Source organism: Doryrhamphus excisus, chromosome 4 (assembly GCF_030265055.1).
Source record: "Doryrhamphus excisus isolate RoL2022-K1 chromosome 4, RoL_Dexc_1.0, whole genome shotgun sequence".
Classification (NCBI taxonomy): Eukaryota; Metazoa; Chordata; class Actinopteri; order Syngnathiformes; family Syngnathidae; genus Doryrhamphus; species Doryrhamphus excisus.
Window position 1 is genome coordinate 1,552,458 of NC_080469.1, and position 9,190 is coordinate 1,561,647.

The window sequence follows — 9,190 nt, forward strand, 5'->3', positions numbered from 1 at the left end:
CGTATGATTGCGCCATTAATCTGCTCCCAGGGGCAGTGCTGCCGTCGTCACGGCTGTACAATGTCTCCCGGCCTGAGAGGGAGGCACTGGAACAATATATTTCCTCGTCCCTCGCGTCTGGTCTCATCCGGCCCTCCTCGTCACCGTTAGCCGCAGGATTCTTTTTCATTGAAAAGAAGGATAAATCACTGCGTCCCTGTGTAGACTACCGTGCGCTCAACGACATTACAGTTAAAAATAAGTACCCGCTGCCACTTATGGATTCCGCGTTCAACCTGCTTCACTCTGCCAAGTTCTTTTCCAAGCTCGACCTGCGTAGCGCCTATCACCTGGTCCGCATACGGGAGGGGGATGAGTGGAAGACCGCGTTCAATACTCCCCTCGGGCACTTTGAGTACCTAGTCATGCCCTTCGGCCTTACCAATGCCCCTGCCGTTTTTCAAAATTTGATAAACGATGTCCTACGGGACATGTTGGGTCGGTTTGTCTTCGTGTACCTAGACGACATACTCATTTTCTCCTCCTCCCTGACCGAGCACATACAACAAGTCCGGTTGGTCCTCCAGAGACTCTTTGAAAATAGGCTATTCATCAAGGCTGAGAAGTGTGCCTTTCATACTACCTCTGTCGCGTTCTTGGGGTTTATCGTGGAGCGGGGTCAGATTAAACCCGACCCAGCCAAGATCCAGGCTGTGGCCGACTGGCCGGCTCCTACAACCCGGAAGCACCTTCAACGGTTCCTGGGCTTTGCCAATTTCTACCGGCGATTCATTCGGGATTTTAGTCGGGTCGCTGGACCCCTCACCAAGCTAACATCGGTGAAGGAGTCATTTAATTGGACCTCCGAGGCCGAGTCGGCTTTCAATCGGCTCAAAGGGTTATTCACCTCCGCTCCGGTACTCATTCACCCTAACCCCGCTGCCCAATTCTTTGTCGAGGTTGACGCTTCTAATACTGGCGTTGGGGCGGTCCTCTCCCAGCGCTCCACCTCCGACCAGAAACTGCACCCCTGCGCCTTCTTCTCTCGTCGCCTGACCCCGGCCGAACAGAACTATGACATCGGCAACAGAGAATTGCTGGCCGTGGTACTCGCCCTGCAGGAATGGAGGCACTGGCTGGAGGGTGCGGAACCACCTTTCGTCGTGCACACGGACCACAAGAACCTGGCCTACCTCCGCTCTGCCCAGAGGCTCAACCCCCGACAGGCACGGTGGGCGCTCTTTCTCGCACGGTTCAATTTCACCCTGACGTTTCGTCCAGGCTCCCAGAACAGCAAGCCGGACGCCCTCTCGAGACTCCACGCTTCACCCACGGAGGAGTCCCCCCCGGAGACCATCATCCCACAGTCCCGGATTCTGGGTGCCCTCCAGTGGGACGTGGAAAGGCAAGTGGCCGACGCTATGGAGAGGGTCACCCCGCCCATCGGTTGCCCGTCTGGGCGCCTGTTCGTCGTCCCAGGACTCCGACCTGACGTCCTCCGCTGGGCACACGAGTCCAAGCTGGCGTGCCATCCGGGGGCGTCGCGCACCGCCTTCCTCTTGGCACAGCGTTTCTGGTGGCCGTCCTTCAGAGCTGACGTCCGGGAGTTTGTGGCAGCCTGTCCCACCTGTGCTCGGAACAAGTCCTCCCATCAGCCTCCAGCGGGGTTGCTGCAACCACTGCCCATTCCCTCCCGCCCGTGGTCCCACGTGGCCCTGGACTTCGTCACTGGCCTCCCTCCATCCAATGGCAACACTGTCATACTCACGCTGGTCGACAGGTTCTCTAAGATGGCTCATTTCGTCGCCCTCCCCAAACTCCCGTCTGCCCTGGAGACGGCCGACCTGCTGGTTCTCCATGTCTTCCGACTGCATGGTATCCCCTTGGACATCGTCTCGGACAGGGGCCCCCAATTCACGTCAGCAGTCTGGAAGGCTTTTTGCAAGTCCCTTGGGGCGTCACCCAGTCTGTCCTCGGGTTACCACCCCCAGACCAACGGCCAAACGGAGAGAGCCAACCAGGACCTGGAGGCCGCCATCCGCTGCGTCTGCCACCAGCAACCCGCCTCCTGGTCCTTTAATCTCCCGTGGATTGAATACGCTCGCAACTCGCTGGTCAGCTCTGCCACAGGCCTTTCACCCTTCCATGTGGCGTACGGATACCAACCCCAGGCGTTCCCCTCACTGGAGTCAGAGTCATCCGTCCCCTCAGTGGCAGCTCACCTCAGACGTGCTCGCCGGGCTTGGCACAACACCCGGGCCGCGCTGGGCCGCACCTCCGAGCGGAACCAGCGGTTGGCCAACCGCCACCGTTCGGCCGCACCGGAGTACAAGATTGGTCAGAGGGTGTGGCTCTCGTCCCGGGACCTACCGCTCCACACGGACTCTAAGAAGCTCCAACCCAAGTATATCGGCCCATACCCAATAGTACGTGTCTTTAGCCCTTCCTCGGTGCAGCTCCGTCTCCCCGAATCGCTCCGTATACACCCCGCCTTCCACGTCTCCCTCCTCAAGCCAGTTGCCTCCAGTACCCTCAGCCCCCCGGAAGTTCCTCCCCCTCCGCCCAGACTGGTCGATGGCCACCCCGCTTTTTCAGTCAAGGCCATTTTAGACGTGAGAAGAAGGGGCAGGGGTTTCCAGTACTTGGTGGATTGGGAGGGGTACGGGCCGGAGGAACGTTCCTGGATCTCCCGCTCCCTCATTCTTGACCCCACCCTCCTTTCGGACTTCTATAGATCTTTCCCTGAGAAGCCAGGTAAGCCGCCAGGTGGCGACCTTTAGAGGGAGGGGTACTGTCACAGTTCTGTTCCTGCCTTCTCCTGGTCTGCTTCTCCGTATTTTCCAGATCGCCAGGAGCGGGCTGGAGGCGGGAGGACTGGGCACACCTGAAGCCCATTCAATCAACTGCCCTTTTTAAGGCCGCCGCTTGCAGCGACTATCGCTGGTTCCTCACATCGTTTCCTGCGACCGGTGCTTCGGGCTTCCCAGCACTCCCTAGCCTTCCAGCCAGCATCTAGAGATTACCATTTGGAACTTTATGTTAGCTGTGTTTTGTGGCAAGATTTTTGTTTATTCTTCGAGTTTTTCTTTGCCACCTCCCTGTGTTGCCCCTTGGGCCTATTTTGTTTCTTGGACCTTGCTAATTAAAGAACTGAAACCGAACTCCTGTTGGCCGTCCTCTGCATCTGGGGTCCAACCCTCGACACCCCCGTGACAAATTCAACCAGTTTCGGTCGGGAGGGGATTGTTCAGTGTTTATAATTAATTTGTTAACGACTGAGTGTTCTGCTCTACGAACGTTCCTTCTAATTCCGATGACAGCATTTCATTCTTATATATCCGCCGCGACGCACAGTCATCAACTGGGTTTGTTTACAATTTATCATTCATCCTGATAAGTAATTTTTTTTATCATTGGAAGAATCATCTATACTATGTACACTGGAACATAAAAATACTGTGTATTTACTTTCACTTTCTTCAGTTTAGACCTCAAGAACGACATGACGTCAATTATGGCCGACAATAACAACTGTGTCACTAACTGTGTTGTTGACGTATGCCGCTGTTTGTATTTCAAGAAGGTTGGCTGGTGGTTTTCAAAAGTAGTCTGGAGTTGGTTGGTTATTGTCAATGAGTTTGGAGTAGTGCACCGATCCGGCCTTGAACAATGCTCTGCAGTGTGCTTTGTAATGTGTCTGGTTAGCCAATTCATGCCCATGGCCGGTTCGATTCATCTGCTTAAATTTGGATAAATGGAGCGTGGTTTGCACGTCGTGCACATGGAGATCAGTTGTGTGGCAGTGACGACCAGGTCCAGTGTGTGTGCTCGCTGTTGTGTGTTGAGACGCAAACAATACGCCAGAGTCCTGCTGGGAACAAAAATAATAATTGCAACTAGCTGAGATTATGGTCTGCTTCCTGACTCCGAGCACGGAACCGCCACAAAACTCACCAGTTCATGGGCGCCATCTCAGTTGTCTTCAAGTCTTCACCCATGCAGAAACTGCAGTACCAGGAACTGATGCAGAAAGGACAAACAGACAATAAGGTGTTGCACATGTTGCACAGACTATGTCTACGTGCCTCAGGATCCGCCTAGGAGGAGCTGGATGAAGCAGCCGAGGAGATGGACGCCCGGGCTTCTCATCTTGGCTGCTGCCCCTGTGACCCGTCCCTGCATAAGCAGAAGAAAATGGATGGTTGGCTTTGCAAGATCAACAGTCATCCACTATTTTGGTAGCGGTCACATTGGCAGGCACGTTGTCTAGTGCACCGACATCTTTATTCACCCAGGTCATTTTAAATCTCAGGGCATTGAATCGATTGCAACTCGGCTGTCGATTCAATGCCCTGAGAACATCGACTGAACATGCATTTTTAATAATGTACTTTTAAAAAATGTATAATTTATAATAAATTATGAATATTATTGCTTAAATTGTAAATGGATGTTGCAAAAAATGTTGTAGCAAAAAGCACAGCTTTCCCTAGCCTTGAGACAATGTACTGTATATCAACGCTTTCAATCTATTAGTAGCAGTAATCAATGTAGTAGCAACTGAACTCAATGAATGAATGAATTTAATTGCCAAGATGGGGATTATATACGCAGTCTTTTACAGGGTAAAGTACCAAGAACATTTCCTGGAGAAGAAGACGATGCGTGTATTTCATATACAGATAAAAAGGTAAGGACAACATAAATAAATTGGACTAAAAACAGTTGGAAAACATGTTTTTTCTTGATTAACCGATTAATGTTTAACCTGCACTAACACAAAAAAACAGCCAAAAACCGCATAGGTCATCACTGTTACTCATGATAATGGGCTTGGCGAGCTACTACAGGCTGTATGTTCAGGATTTCTCCCACACAATTGAAGGCACCAATCTGACACGGAACCCAAGACAAGCCATTGGAAAAAGAAGAAGTGGACCATCACATAAACCAATTGTGTGGACAGGGACGCATCAACGCGTGTGGTTGAACCACCCATCCTTGTGTCCCCAGGCTTATCACAACCATTTTTTTTCTCCAGACAGATGCTTCAAATCAAGACCTCTGGGCCGTCCTTTATCAATGACAAAGATAGCGAGCCGGCGTATGATGGCTCTCAAACACTGACTGTTGCTGAACACCATTACCTTTTTCCATCCAGGAAGGTTGTCACATAAGAAAATCTGATATTAATTACTGTGCCCCCACGTCTTGATATGAAAGTTTAATGTTAGTGCGGCCCGCGCAAGTTTGATATGGATGCTGTATGGTATCATGTACCCAGAAAAAATTATTACGTTTGATTCATGTTCATGTTAAAGGTTAAATAACTGTTAATAGTTATCCTCCCTATCCGTGTGGAAGTGGTAAGTTTTTGGCTATTTAAGTTTCAAGGAAATAATTTGAAGGCTACCGTTTAAGTCGCTAGCTCTCTAGTTTGCGAGTTAGCATGTGTCTCAAAACCCTGCAGTTGCGCAATATGTTGTAAATAAAAAAAAGTATAAATGTGACTATAGTCGTGTTTTGTCATGTCTACAGGGCTCTAATAATGCTTTGTTCATTTTAATCTGAAAAAAAAACATGTAATGTTCCTCTGGTACTCGTTCCTGATCCTATCCATCATGGTCACTCCCAATGAGAACCTCAGAATCCGCATCTCTGCTACCTCCAGTTCTGCTTCCTGTCTTTTCCTCAGTGGCACTGTCTGTGGACCAAACAACATGGCTGGTCTCACCACAGTTTTATAGCCTCAAAGGATTGCAGAAGAATAATTTGATAAAGTGCAAACCTTTCCTGACACAAACACATCTAGCCTTAAAAAAACACACACACTCTAATCCTGCAAGTTGTGACTCAAGAAGTGTGTACATGGGTACAATGCCGCTGGTAAAGAAGATGACATTTTAGATCCGTTGTCAACTAATCCATCAGGGTAAGGACACTACATGATCGGTGAACTTGGAACTTTGAGGGAGTTTGAGGGAGGCTTTAGAAATGCCACAAGTAATGAAAGATTCCACATAAAGCGACATATAGTATCGCGTCTTGTACTTGGACAATCACATCGCCGGGGATCAAATGCAGTGCCTGGCAACCCCGAAAGATATGCTGATCTTACAACTGTGAACACTACAAACATCATAGAGGCAGGAGGTGTTCAGGGCATGGTAAAATGGCAGGAGACCTCAGGGAAGACCCAGGACACTTTGGAAAAACTGTCTCTCAACTGGCCTGGGAACGCCTCAGCATCAACCAGTAGTGGGCTTCCCTGCTTAGGCAGAAGAAAATGGATGGATGGAACCTTCTAGTTTTAATACTTGACACCTGAGAACATCTACATTGGTAGAAATGTATCGTACTTTAGTTCTATATACACAGTCAAAGGGATGTGTGGTTGTGTGTGTGCTTTATTTGCAGATAACGAATTAACAAAATTAAAAAAAAAAATCAATCTCAATAATTAAAGACAGTCATTATTGCTCTTCAAATATACTGCGCCTTTTGTTGAAGCAGATTGAATTAAACTAAATTAGCTGCTTGAAAACGGGGATTTAATCAACCGGATCTTCTTATTCAAATTTATACGCAAACATCTTAATTAAAATAACCTTATCTTGAGAAACGATGACCACTTCTCCCACTAATGCTCTGCTTGCGGAAATTCAATATTGCAATTGGGGGGTGTGTGTAAAATGCTGCGTAAATTGATTCATTTATGAGTAGCATGATCAAAATCCTGTTATTGCAAACAATACAAATTCAATGTATAAACAAACAGTTTCCCGTATAATCCCATATAATATAAATACCGTATGATTGAGTCCAAGTTCACTTTTGGTTTGTTTTGAAGGAACCTGATCTCGATAATAGACGCTCGTGAAGTAAACACTGATGTAAATCTCAGCGACAGTGAAGATGAACTGCTGCTCTCTTAAAGTAAGACGGCTGTAGTTTTAGAGAACGATAGCATGTGCGTGGGAGATGATTCATACAATTTAATCAGTTTGCAGCATGACGCAAAAGTGCTCGACAGAATTAAACGGGCGATACTCAACACATAACACATAACGCTCTTTTCTACTGGCGTGGCTTAGATGAGCTGAACCTTAAAATGCGATGATGAAACACTGATTCAAGTCGGTAAGGAACGATTTAAGGTGATGACAGTGAACTGTACAATCACATAAGTTATATTCAATGCTGCCTCGTCTGCTTGGACTGGTGAGATTTAGCTCAGGAATAAAATTGCAAAGTTCATTGGGTGTTTTTTTTTCTCATTTTAGTGCCATCCATCCACTTTCTATGCTGCTTACCCTGACGGGGGTCGCGGTTATGCTGGAGCCTATCCTAGCTGCCGCCCATCTTGGACAATAAGGTGAATTAATGTCAGATACGCTGTGTCGAGCTGTCATGGAGAACCAGAGTGGACAACTGGAAGACATTGTACAAAATGGGCTTTAATTTTGTAGACCGCAGTCTGGCGCAGCATTGCGCACCCACGCCTCTGTCCCTCCCACTGGCGCAAGGTCTGTGGGGTCAGGATTCTTGTTTGGTAAGAGAATCAAATATTTATTTCATTCAAAGACAAATTGATTTCTAACCTTAAGTAGTTTAAAAACTCTGTCTGTTAAAATAAACTTAACCAAAATGGACTGATTGATGCTTTTTTGAAAAATTAGAAATTAAAAAAAAACGTCTTTGGGGCTCATATAGTTTTTGTGTACCATGTGTGTACCATTTGTGTACTCGCAAGACAAGGTCTGAAAGTACAGTAAACCTCGGATATATCGGATTCAATTGTTCCCACTGGTTTTGTCCGATATAAGCGAAATCCGGTATATGCGTATACCGGAAAATGTCCGTTTTACGCATATATGGGATTTATATCCGGTATATGCGTAAATGGGATTTTATCCATTATAAAAAGGCACTTCCTTGACTATGTTTCCAATGTACCTGGACGCGCAGGCAACGCTGCAAACGCTGCAAATGACGTCGTATAGCGGCCTGTCACGATTTGGCGAATCGGAGCGCCACGATGCGGCCATCCGATATATGCGAGGGAAATTTCATGGAAATGCATTGGAACGGGACTGGAGATTTTGTCCGAAATAGGCGAAATCCGTTATAAAAAATCCGATATATGCAATGAATTTTTATTGGAAATGCATTACAGAAAAATCGGTTTATTTTTTATCTGTCCGTTGTGAGCGAATTTCCGATATATCCGAGGTTTACTGTAGTGACTGTACATTACTTTTTATGGCATCATTGAGATATATGAAAAAAAAACATTTCAGGCAAATGATCATACACAAAATCAGCTGGCGAGCCAGTTATTATTTCCTTCACTGTAAATGAGGCGACCATGGTAATGTTCCCCTCCCCACAGGAGATGTGAAAGCTGGATGGTGACTCAGACCAGCAAGAGAATAATAAAAAAAATATATTTTTTTTTTATGAAAATACAACACTAACGATGCAAACATTGCAGAAAATACTGTATAATATTTTTTTATGACTTGCTGTTTATCCAGTTTCCTTTAGTTCATTTCATGTTCAACCGCTACTGTACTCCCAGAACGCAATAAGGCACCCCCCGTAAATGTATTCCTTTCCCCAGTGGGCCAGACACCGAGAGCCCAATATAAAGGATCTGCAGCCAGTTCTTATCAATTGTAGATCAAGGTTTGCCTTATCAGTGAGCTTTGCCGTCCAACTTAGATTCACGACTATTCAATACTATCAGTCTATTTCTTTTTACAGCGTAGACCTCATAGTGGCAAACCTTAGAAAATATCGTCGGCCTAGACTTTAGACTTACTATACGTTGAATTGAAGGGAACGAACAAAGCTATGAACTGTTACAAAATGTTGAAAAGGTCGAAAGCATATTTCCAGAGAGGAGAGATTGCCAATCAGGATCCGCGTCTGTGACATCAGAAGGTCTGCCACGTTTTTCAGAAGTCTAATTAAAACTACGGATAGGTTTAATGAAACCTGCTAAATTAGAAGAAGTGATCAGTGAAAGCTGTACTTCTGTCCATGTTTCCGCTGAAGCACCATTAATTGCAGCAGGCTTTGATTATTCACAAGGGTTAATAATTAGGATGGAGTCATGGGTGTTTTATGCCGGGTAATTACATACATCTCTACCCAGCACCATTTAGCTGGGGAGCAGCAATCTTTAGTACCTTTAGTTACTGTACAT